We start from the raw sequence: 12,594 nt of genomic DNA, 5'->3' as shown, positions 1-12,594 counted from the left end.
CTATTCACTCTGACCTCAGCCCTCAACCCAACCCCAGTATTCTTGATGTACTTCCAAGGTGCTGAGACCTGAGGAGTCCAGACACATGGTCTAAGTGATAGCAGCACAGAGGACTACTCCATGAGGAATACATGTAGGTTTGTCCCAAGCTCTGTGAGGCCTCTTCTGGCTACTGAGAGTTTCTTCATTTTTTTTTTCTTAGTTCTAAACCACACTCAGGACAACTACAACAATCACTAGACTGTGTATTATTTATGACCACACACGCAGTAAAGCTACCAAAATTCGAATCAAAAAGGAAATCTATGTCTCTCTCTGGGAAGGAAGAGGGAACATACAGGGTGAGACTTCAGCCATGCGTTTTCCTCCTTTAAAAAAAAAAAAAGACATGTAGGAGCTGGGGTCGTGGCTCAGCGGTAGAGCGCTCACCTAGCACATGCGAGGCCCTGGGTTCGATCCTTAGCACCACATAAAAATAAATAAATAAAGATATCGTGTCCAGCTAAAAAATAGATTTTTTTTTTTTTTTTAAAAAAAAGACATGTAGCCAGGCACAGTGGTGCACATCTGTGATCCCAGCGGCTCAGGGGAGGCTGAGGCAGGGGGATCTTGATTTCAAAGCCAGCCTCAGCAACTTAGCAAGGCCCTCAGCAACTTAGCAAGATTCTGTCTCAAAATAAAAAAGTGCTGGGGATGTAATTCAATGGTAAAGCACCTCCCCCCAATAAAAGTAGGACTGGGAGTGGTAGGGCATGCCTAGCATGTAACACAGATAGCAAAATCTATAATCTTATAATCTTAGTATAGTTGCACAAAGTGCTATATTTGTTTCTGACCTGTTCCTGTGCTTAAATTATTTCATCATTTTACATTCTAAAATAAAGATCTTGGATCCACCTTGTGCCCTTTATCACACAAAAGGAAGAAGCAGAGGGGAGCTAACACACACACAGGCGGGGGACCCTTCAGGATGGTCCTTTCCAGAGTGGGGCTCTGTCCACTGCTTTATTAACTAGGTCCACTCCGGTCTCAGCTTCAGAGACCCATATCTTCTCACTGGGAGGGATTCAGATGGAGCAAGTCACCGGTGTGTTCTCCACAAAGATGAGTCTATACAGGCTGCTACGCCTGTAACTTCAAGGACTTTAAGCCAGCATTTCCTTGTGGCTTCCATGAGGGACACTCATTTATCTCACAAAATTAGTTCTACTGTCGAAAAAGCTTGAAAAATAAGCATACTATAAAAATAAAGCAGACTACATATGTAAATTATAGGATCTGTGAATTCTTGAACAGTCAGGGGGCTGTCTGCCACGAAACCCAGGATCTCTTCACCTTCATAGGCATCCCGCCCCATCCTGTGGAGTGTGACCTCTTGGGACAGGCCTTTCTGGTTGAGGTCATCAGTGTATGCAGAATGCCTGACCTCTAGGAAAGGCTCAGTGAAATGTTTGCTGACTGAACCTCCTGGAATACATACATAAATTTCACGGCCAACAAAGTAAATTTGAGAGCTTCTGCCTTGAACTCAAGAAGGGTCCAGTCCAATTCTACCTCCATGCAGGAAGGCTCAGGAAGACATCCAGCATGGATCCCACCATCCTCTCTGATGTGAGCTTTTGAAGCGTTAGTACTACACAACTCACTTTCCACCTGGACTCGTTGCCTCTGTATCAAGTAATCTACTTACATTAGTCTATGAACAAAAGAAATAACTTGGCGTTGTCCTAAAACATGATGAAAACTCCCCACTTCTCAATTTTGACATAGTACTTTGTGATATATAATGAAATGAGCACTTCACCGGTCCAAATTTAAAGATCTACTGCTTTCTTTTTTTCACTTTGCTAAAATGTACATAAATTTACCACCTTAACAATTGTTAAGTGTGCTGTTCAGGGACACTAAGTACATTCACACCACTGTGCAACCACTACTACCACCATTCATCTTCAAACTTCATCATCCCAAACACAAGCTATTCCCAGGAAACAGCATCTCCACCTCATTCTCCCCCACGCCTCCCCTGGCAGCAATGGTTCAACTTTCTGTCTCTATGAGTTTGTTATTCTTACTCTCGCCTAAGTGGAAAACACACACATTTGTCCTTTTGGCCAGCTTGCTTCACCTAGCACGGTGTCTTCAGAATTCAACCATGGTGTCGCATGTGTTAGAATCTCCTTCCTTTTCACGGCCCTGTATGTACATACCATATATATTGTTTATCCATCCACCCACTGATAGACACATGGGTTGCTTCTAACTTCTGGTTATAGTGAATAATGTTGCTCTGAACATGGGTTTACAAGACGCTGAGACTTTGCTTTCACTTCTTGGGTATATGCCCAGGAGTACAATTGTTAGAGCATATGGTACTCCTATGTTTAAATTTTGAGGAACTGCCATACTGTCTTCCACAGCAGCTGTATCGTTTTACATTCCTACCAACAGGGCACAAAGGTTCCAATTTCTCCACATCCCTAATGATACTTGTTATTTTCTATTGCCCCCTCAACCCGTAACAACCTTCCTAATGGGTGTGAAATGTTATCATCTCATTTGATTTTGATCTGCATTTCCCTACTGATCAATGAGACTGAGCATCTTTTCCTGTGCTTATTGACCAAATGTACATTTTCTGTGGAACAGTGACTATTCAAGTCCTTTGCCCAATTTTTAATTGGTTGTTTGTTGTTGAATTGCAGGAGTGCCATCCTATTCCTTGGGATGCCTTCTTGCTCCCTTGATAGCATCCTTTAATGTATAGACAGTTTTAATTCTGATGTCATCCATCTCATCTATCGTTTCTTTCATTGCCTATATTTTTGTCGTCACATCCAAGAAACCTCTACCAAATCCAATTCCATGAAGGTTTCTCTTAGGAGTTTTATGGCTTTAATAGTGTTTTTAGCACTTATATTTATGACTACGGTCCAGTGAGTTAACTTTTGGACACAGTATAAGGTAAGGAATAGAATTCCATTCTTTTGAAAGACTCTATGTAATTTTTACATCAGCTTCAAATACATTTGTTTCTATGAAGTTCAAAATCAGGTAAAATTGATTTCTTGTCATAGAGATCACAATAATAGTTGTGGGATACAGGGACTGACTGGAAAGAGGCACAAAGAAACCTTCTGGGAATGACAGAAATATTGTAGAACTTAATTTGGATGGTGGTTTCATGGATGTGCACGTCTGTCAAAACTCATCAAACTACACACTTAAAATCTGGGCATTTTATCCCATAAGTAAACTATACCTGAACAACACTGGCAGAACATGTACATGGACTCAGTGCAGAAGCAGCATCTGGGCCGCGGCCTCACCTCCTCCACAGCCTACAACACAGGTTACTACTTCTGCTTACACTGCGCCTGCCTTAACTGATGCCTAGAGGAAATATTCCACTGGATAACGATAACTCCTTGTAGATGCTCACAGAGTTCTCACATTTTCACCTGATGCAATCCAAAACATTACAGAGCAATTGGGCATTTTGAAACAATCATGGTGAATATGCATATTCAAATATTTAAGGCAAAACACAGTATTATAGATACAATACCCCTTTGCTGCAGAATTCAATTTCTGGACATTTATCTTAAGAAAAAATATGAAGCAAGTAAGTAAACATTTGCTTCAAAAATATGGAAACATCCTAAGTCCATCAATAGATTGACTGAGGAATGAGGAATTCAATAAACACTTTACAGTCATTTAAAATAATGATCACTATAAACAATATATACATAACAAAAAAAAGTTCTTTCATAGATTGCTGAGGTGGGGTGGAAGGGGCAGCAGGTATATTTATGTATGTATATGTATGTGTACTATAAAATAATGCTATTTTAAGATGAAAACATGGGTGATTTGTAAAGAATTAATAGCCTAAAAGACTACTTACCAATTATTATCATTCCTTAAGCATATCCAGAATTTTTCATGAATCCGGGGGGGAAAAATGCAATTTAATTCAGATTTACTGCTGCTATCTAAGGGTAATCAAAAAGTACATTATAATAATTTATTTCTAACAACAGAAAGCTCTGTGATTTTTATTTGTTTTTCATCATAGATTTTGGCCCTTCAAAGTAAATTCTACAAACTGGGAAGTCAAAAAAGCATAAGAAGTCTTAACATTCACAACAGCTCCACTCAAATGCAGCAAATTCTGTTGGCTTCTGATTTCACAGAAAGATCAAACACTATTTTTCATGCCTAGAAGACTGACTGAAAATTCCCCACAGCAAGAAATTCAGATGCTAAGCTGATGCGTGGCCAAACCAATTGAATGAGGAAATTTTATTATGTCAACAAGTCCAGTCAAAAAAAAAAATAAATAATGTGCTAGAACGTAATAAATAAAGTTTACAAGGTCAAGCTCTTACAACTGCCCCATTCTACAGTTGCTTAAGTAAGTTCCCAAGTGAGACTTCAAAACTACTTTGGCACTCCCCACCAAACACACTTTCTTATTTTAAAATGAAAAACAAATCTTATTCTTAAGTTTGTCTAAGGAAACAAATATTCCACAATTTCCTAAAAATAATTCCTCATGCTTGAAAAACAAGATAGAGTCAACAATTACACACTTTTAGTGCTTAGTGGTACACTAAAATTGAGTTCCTTCCAGTTCTGCCCAGCTGCCTTTGAGCCAGGTGAAGAAGTGTCGGCAAAGCACTCGGGTCATTTGGCGTCTCACACTGACTGGATGGCGACCACAGCAACAAGCTAGGTTCAGGACCCTCTTGTTGCCACAGGGCCACTGCAGCTGCTGGCTGTGCTCTAGGAACACTGTCATCTGCCACTTATTCCTAGCAGATAACTTACACACCACCAATACTGCTCTCTCTTAACAGACTGACAACCAACCAACACAGCCGGGATCGCTTACCCTCCCCTAGCTTAGAATTTTTTTAAATTTCAAATCAGAAAATAAATTTACTTTTTTGATTTGTAAAACAGTGTTGAAAAGTCCTCATTTGTATCAATTATAAGTCTTTTTTTAAATGACAAACTTGTTTATCAAACTTTTTTAATCAGGTACACACAATGTAAGATTTTAAAAACATAAACATGGTGAAATAGTATACATATGATTTTGCTTGGATTTCTTTATTATTACTAATTGCCTACAAATTTTATTGCTTATTCTAAATTCAAGAGCTCTATATTTAGCAAATCACAACTTAAGCAAATAGTAGGTCAGACCAATGTTCTTCAGAGGGACTATTCTTTATACTGGTGGGAACTAAATGGTGGTGCCTCTCATAACCTCAATTTCAAGAAATCAGGGATATGTCCTGAGCAACCTTTACTTCCTCTTAATAACCATTATGAGTCTATTATCCATGAATTTATTTACACCTTTCTCATATTTACATTTCCAGTCTACACTGTCTCTTTACTGTCACAAATTCTGCAACATTATTCCCAATTTGTAAAGTGACATATCCTTTAGTTTTCATAAAAACTAACCCCTTCAAGCTTCACACATAGAATCTGATAACAAACGCATGGTCAACCAGAGAGGGCAATCATAGCATCCAAGCCTTCTTTCTCCCCTCATCAAAGGTCCCTGACCAACTGCTGTCTATCTCCCTCCATCTCCTGGTCATTCTCGCTGTGCTGTGAACTGCTTTCACTCCGTTACTTTCACAGGGAAACAGCAGCTAAAGAGCATGGATGATTCCGGAGCAGCAGTAAGCCTAGCTAGGCACAAGGCAGGATTACTCTTTTCTGTTACCATTAAAAAGAAACCTCTGGTAATATTTCCTATTCTCCTCTACATCTAACTACAAATGTTTCACCTTCCTTTCCAGGTCAGCCAATTAGAGGAGATTCAGTTAAGCATTCATAAAACGCAAGCATTCATCGGCAGCAAAATGCTCTCTCTCGTTTACAACTAGTGTTGAACTGAAGTCTTACTGTACACAAAATTAACACACAAGTGCATAATTGTAGTTTTATGCTCAAGTGCCCAATTATACACTTTAAAACACCTTCTTCCCAAGTATCCATTGAGGGCATTCGATACCATGGATCTACAAAGTCTACATTGTGTTTTTAATAAAAAAACAAGCATAAAAGGAAAAAAAAAAGTGCAGATTCAGAGGGAAAAGTGTGTGTAACACACACTTTGATTCTAAAATTCTTAGCTAAACAAGATTGCTAATTTCCAAAGCATTTAAATTTTATATGGCAGGGGAAAGGAGGTCCTGAGTAGCCACAGAGTATTGATTCACACAGCCTACTCTTGAAGACAACAAAACCCACACCCAACAGGTGCTCTAAGATCCTTCATAAGCCATCTTAGGGGCAAAAGAGTTCACCTATGAATTTACATGCATTATTTGTATAACAATACAAGCAGGAAAAGGATTTTGGGGTGGAGGGGCACGGTTGAACTCAGGGGCACCCGACCACTGAGCCACACCCCTAGCCCTATTTTATATTTTATTTAGAGACAGGGTCTCACTGAGTTGCTTAGTGCTTTGCTTTTGCTGAGGGTGGCTTTGAACTCATGAACCTCCTGCCTCAGCCTCCCGAGCTGCTGGGATTACAGGTGTCTACCACAGGGACAGGCAGGAAAAGGATTTTAATAGTGTAAGCAGTCATGCTCATTTCTAATGTAAAAGCTTTGACATCTAGATTACCAATATCTACATTTAAAAACCAAATTAAAAAATAAGTATTTTCCATACCAAATATAGGCAGTCAATTTAAATCACAACTGTGAATGTAACATCAAGATGACTTCATAAGGTACAGCTCCCATGGTGGTGACAGTCTATAGAAAGAAATCGGGGATCTCCAGGCAATCTACAACAATAAGTGGGTTGGTTCTGCTCACAGAAGCAATGCTTTCCTAGAAAAGGCTACTTGAAAATAAAAAGTCTTGTGCTGCCTCCTCACAGGAATCTGGTTGTTTCCATCCAACGAAGTGCTGGCCAGAGAAAGCACACTTGTGAGATCATTTACTTGGTAATGAATACATCGCACTGGAAAGCGATTTGGATTTTCCATCTTTCTCGTTTCATTATTGCCCAAACTATCACAGGTAATTTTGAATCAGTAAATATAATCAATTTTTTTAAATCAAAAAAGATTACAAAATCTAAAGTCATAGTGGTGTAACAGTACTTCATGCACATGTTAGAACAGCAGGTGATTCTAGTAAGACTTTGAAATAAGAAAAAGTCAGGCTACAGTATGTTCACATTTTTAAAAACCACCCACTTGGCCCTCAAACACCATTACTAGAGTGTAAAACAGAAAATACACAGGACACACAACCAACAGGGCTGCAGAGGAGCTTCTTGCCTTTCTGTCCTTCCTGCCAGACCTTTCTATCTTAATACAGCACAAAAGAGCCAGGAACTTCACCACTCTCCTATGTAAACCAGCTGCTAAAATGGACGTGCCAAAGGGGAATTTTAAAGAGATAACCTTTGCTGAGGCTGCAATGTCAACTTTGTAACCGCACCACTGGAAGCTGTACCAGGAATGTTAGGTTAAAGAATGTTCTGAGATAACTACTTACTAAGTAGGGCTGCGAGGTAGAGAAAAATCACAATTTGGCAAAACAGACCTAGAACTGTTAAAGAGCCAGTGGAGAGACTGGTGATGGTACTGTGTTCAGGAGGAGCTGGATGGGGAGGGATGAGACCCCAAGAGAGACACCACTTACTGCAGGCCGCTTTCTGCCTGGAGGATCTCACACCACACACTAAGTTGCTCATCTGGTATTTAAATACAGCCTTTGAAATTGTTTCCTTTTCAATTTTTAAATTTTTAACTGTTACATAAAAATTGTATTTATTTATAAGGTCCCATGGGTGGGGGCGGGGCTGGGGATTGAAACTGGGCCTCTTGTGTGCTAGGCAAGTACTCTGCCACTGAGCTGCATCCCAGGCCCCACTGACATTCTGATGTATAAGAAGACACAGTGTAAGCTTCAAATCAGAGTGGGGTTTGGGTTTTTGGGTTTTTTTTTTTAATGAAACTCAAAGGAGCAGGGGACTGTATTCTGCCAACCATGCAAAGTGCACTCTTTGAGGGTGAAGGGGTAGCTGCTTCTGTGTCCTTTTTATTTATATACCCTTTCTCTCCTGATCAAAAGGAAAGGACAGGAAAGGAGAGGATGAGAGAAAATGATTTTGGCTACTAAGCTGATGAAAACGGGAGAAAAACCACCTACCTCCTCAAAAATGAAAATTTCAAAACCTGAATTATTTTAAAAATATACAGTCTCAGTGTTCCATATGATTTTTTTTAAGGGAGAAAGTATATTCATTAATCTATCAAACTCTAAATTTAAATGACATATGGAGAAAATGTATGAATGGAGAAAAACAGTAACAATGATAATGGAAGAGTCAAACTCTCCACAGATTGTGGTCAAGACCCAAACCCAGCAGCTGCTCTCTTCCTATGAAATTCTGGGAATTAAGGAGACTGCAAAGTCTAGGAGCAAACAGTCCCATGGGAAGACCAGACCTAAGACCTCACTGTATGAGGTGTCCCTCTTGTCCCTCCTCCTCTAGGGGGTATTTATACTGACTCACGAAGGGGGGTGGCTGGAGTCTTTGTCACCTACTATCCAGGGACAGAACAGGCTTCGTATGTGCATGCTCATTTCAATTTTTTCCCCCGACTTTTGGAATGTGCTCATAACAAATGGAGAGTGAGGTTATAATAGAGAAGTCCTGGCCAATAAAAGACATTCCTACTAGCCACCTCGGCTCACAGATGGGCAAAGGTGGAACCGAGGGAACAGCTAAGCCCAAGAGCTGAAACACAAACGCCCTGCATTATGTTTCTGCAAACAGTTTGAGCTGGGGGTTGAGGAGAGTGGAAGGGAGAACTCTGCACATAATGCCCAATACCCATGGTCCACCATCATCTGGATCAACACAGTGATATCAGAAGAGGAAGAGGGGTTCATTCCCCTGTTCCTGGAAGGCTGAGCCTAATTACACCATATCAGATTGTGCACTCTTAGAACTGGTGAGATTTCCAAGATCAGTTCAGCACAGTGCTTGTTAAGGTTAGGGCTAGGGAACCTGCAGTTTGGCCCACTAGTCACAATCCACTCTAATGATACTGTCATTGAATGGAAGTACTGGGGAGGGGCATGGAAGTCAAATGTGGAGATGAGCCCAAAGTCAGGGGAGAGGCAGTAGAGCGGGGAGCCGGTGGACAAGACAGGAAGTCTGCACATGAGAAATGCACATGCCGTCTTCCTAGTTTTAAAAATGGAAATTTTAAGAATCTGTGTGGTTTTTCATTAATTTAGAAACTACAGGTGGAGAATCCCTTATCAGAAATGCTCATGACCAGAAGTGTTACGTGATTGAGGAGTTCTTCATTTTTTAGGGTATCTGCATACACAATACTGGAAGAGTAACCCTGATCCAAAATCCAAATTGCAAAATGTTCCATAATCTGATATCATGTCATGGCTTAAAAAGTTTCGGATTTTGGAGCATTTGACTCCAGTTTGGGGGGGTTTTTGTTTGTTTTGTTTTGTTTTGTTTTGTTTTGTTTTATTAGGGCTGCTCTGCTGAGAGCCACAGCTAAGTAAGAATGATGCAAGGCAATTTCTTTGTCAGCCTACCCCATGTTGCTTAGAGGGAGGACTCTCCATTGTGGAAATGGGCTTGCCTTGGACCCAGGGCATTTGCAGTGACTTTGCATGAAAGGTGACCTTGCTCAAGGACCAGGGCGGATCCGGGTTTAGGGCAGATCGGGGTTTAGGGGCATTCTGGTTTAAGGTAATTCCTGCTGGGAATAGGGCGTATCCTGCTGCCTCAGGCGCCTTGAGTTCCTGATGAGTTCTCACGGGATTCAGAGAGTTTTTTGGGATTCAGAGCCCGGTAGAGAGTGTGTATTTTCCCAGAACGTGTGTGTAGAGTGCCGGTGAGAGGTCGGGAATAAAGACTTGCTGTTTGAATCTACAAGGCTGTGAGTGGCTCGTGATTTTGTGCCCAGCCAGACTGCGGCACTGCTCAACTTGACTAGAATATACAATGTCTACCAAAAGAGACATCATATACTCAAGGCAAAAGTGCGGGGGCAGGGAGTCCTTCATTTTGAATAATTTAGCACATAAATTTAACTTCTATGATGACTTATGATATTAGGTAATAGTTAAAACATGAGCTTAAGGTGGTATAAAGAAATAGTGCCTTGGATAAAATACTAAAGCCCCTGAAATATAAAAACATTTCAAATAAAATGTTTATGTACAAAGAGAAAATAATTTAATTATTTCCTTTGAGAAAGATGACCTACAACTTATTTCATCAGGTAGAACCACATGTGCCAAATAGTCCCAAAAGATTGGTCAGGAAAAAACACAGGATGTTGATATTTTAAAATCTTTGGTAGAAAGATACCTGGGGAGAAGCAGAGTAGGAAAGACAATTTGTTTAATGTGGAACTTTTAACAAAGTGAACATTTCGCTTCCTTCAACGATCTTCTCTATTAACATTAACAAAACGATAAAATTAGGCATTCTAAAGTATGCATCTGAAAGTAAATAATCACAAAATCATAACTATCTCCTTCAAAACAATATATAATATTTTTATATGATCCATTCCAAACACTTTTGCAGTTGACTTTATAGAAATACAAAAGCCACTTAAGTATTCTTCTACATTAACAGGCGCAAAATAATTGATGGGGCCTCCAATCCAATGACCAATGAGATAACAAGGTCAGAATATTTATTAGTCCTGAAATTGGTCTTTATTCTATTTCTACATTAGGAAAATGATCTTGGATTACCATTAGAAGGAAAATCAGATATCATAGAATATCCCACAATGATGTCACTTTCATAAATATGTTAAATTTAAAAGAAATACAGCACATTATTTTAGAGAAATGTGATTTCTAATTATTCACTTGACATATTTTATTTTCTTTCAAACATGTTTCTTATAAGATCAGTGAAAATCTGTCCCAGCAGCAATCAGATGAAACAACACTGTGGTCAGGAGGAATTTTTCCGGGCTCAAGACATAGTATAAGAAATTGGGAGAGAATGGTACTATTTTCTGACCAGAGATGTTACCTTTAATACTTATAATCACCTAAAAGCTACAGCTATTTCTTCGTACCAGACAAAAATGCCAATATTAGTAATCTGGTCATCTGGTGGTTCCTGAAACTCAAAACCTCTTTCCCATGTACTCCAGGAGCCATGCTGGTGATAGCCCAATAAACCTAGAAACGTGCCCAACATCCCCACAGCAGAGTAGGGCCACCACACACAGTATCTGTACAGTACTCAGTTCACACCCACAGTCTGGGTTTGGGCAGTCCATCCTTACCCATCCTAATCCCCCTGACAGAAGGCCTACCTCCAGAAGCCCCTCCAGGTGGCTGCTTCACCTGCAGTCACCTTGGGGGGTCTACTGGGAAGTCACGCTGCTCAGGTGGTAGAGTTCTACATGGAACATAGGAGAACTGCCTTGAACCAACAAATCACATAACTGAGAACTCAATTTTCCATCAGGCTGTTCTGGAAAAGACCATGTTCTAATTCTTCTTTACCAAACTATTTAAAAGAAAAAAAAAAAAAAAAACTTAAATTATCATTAGAAGGGAAAGAGGAAAGGAGAATCAAAGGAGCTTAAAAATACCAAAGGTTAATTAGACCATTGGCTTTTCAACGTTTTGACTTGGAAGAAGCAACCTACTTTGTATCACAACTATGAATGCACAGGACCTTAAACAGCTCAGAGCCCACCCCGAGAGATGCAGAAATATAGCCCCAGTACGACTTTATCGACTTTATCCTGGCCTTACTTTGTTCTCCAGCCTGATGCCAGTACATACGACGTACTTATATTTTCTATTCTTATATCAAATTCCTTCGCTTTTAAAAACAAGTTACAACCTAATACATTATTTTCATGTTCTCTTTATGGACCACAATTGCCTGTTTAAAAAGCATCATACTCAAGTAGGAACTTGTGTTTGGTTACAGAGAATCTCAGGAACACTGTTCCAGTGATACTGTGTCATACATTAGTAAACCAGGCCCCGGAGCCTGCTTCCTCAAGTGCCACTCCCCTGACTTACAGCTGCCACTGCCAGACAACAGGATTCACTACTGGTTCAAGCAGGTTGGCCAGCTGGAGCGGTCTGTCTGAAACACCACCATCTGAGAGAGGGCCACTCCAGCAAAACTGCCCCAGCCATCCAGGGCAGGCAATGCAATGCCAGGAAGAAATCAAGAGCCCAAGCAAGAAAAGGTGAAGACAGAAGATGGAGGCAGCAAATAATCAGTACTGAGGTGGAAATAGGAAAAATGAGGTCATACACAGTGAGCAAGCAGCAAGTCCAAGGACTCAGAGCTGAGAAAGGACAGAACAAATGGAGCTCCAGAGGCATAAGCAAGGAGGAAGAGATGCAAATAAATTTTTAAGAATAAAAAAGAGTGCAGAGAGAGCAATGACACCTTTCACTTTTCCACACTGATCCACAAAAAAAGAAGAAAGCCTCATGGGAACTTCACCACCCACATGACACTGGGGAAGGGTGGAAGACTCTGGGAATCCTGATCACCAAGT

The 12,594-nt window shown here is 40.2% G+C and overlaps 1 protein-coding gene across 7 annotated transcripts in view; it reads right to left on the bottom strand.

Moving 5' to 3' along the window:
• Window positions 1-12,594, bottom strand: part of Arid1b (AT-rich interaction domain 1B) — a 412,777-nt gene that overhangs the window by 301,480 nt on the left and 98,703 nt on the right. The window lies entirely within an intron of this gene.

Source organism: Marmota monax, unplaced genomic scaffold (genome assembly GCF_021218885.2).
Source record: "Marmota monax isolate L192 unplaced genomic scaffold, Marmota_monax_Labrador192_F-V1.1 WCK01_AAM20220418_F8-fsc00164, whole genome shotgun sequence".
In the NCBI taxonomy this organism is placed as follows: Eukaryota; Metazoa; Chordata; class Mammalia; order Rodentia; family Sciuridae; genus Marmota; species Marmota monax.
The sequence above is the reverse complement of the archived record's forward strand: the minus strand, read 5'-3'. Positions and strand labels throughout refer to the sequence as shown.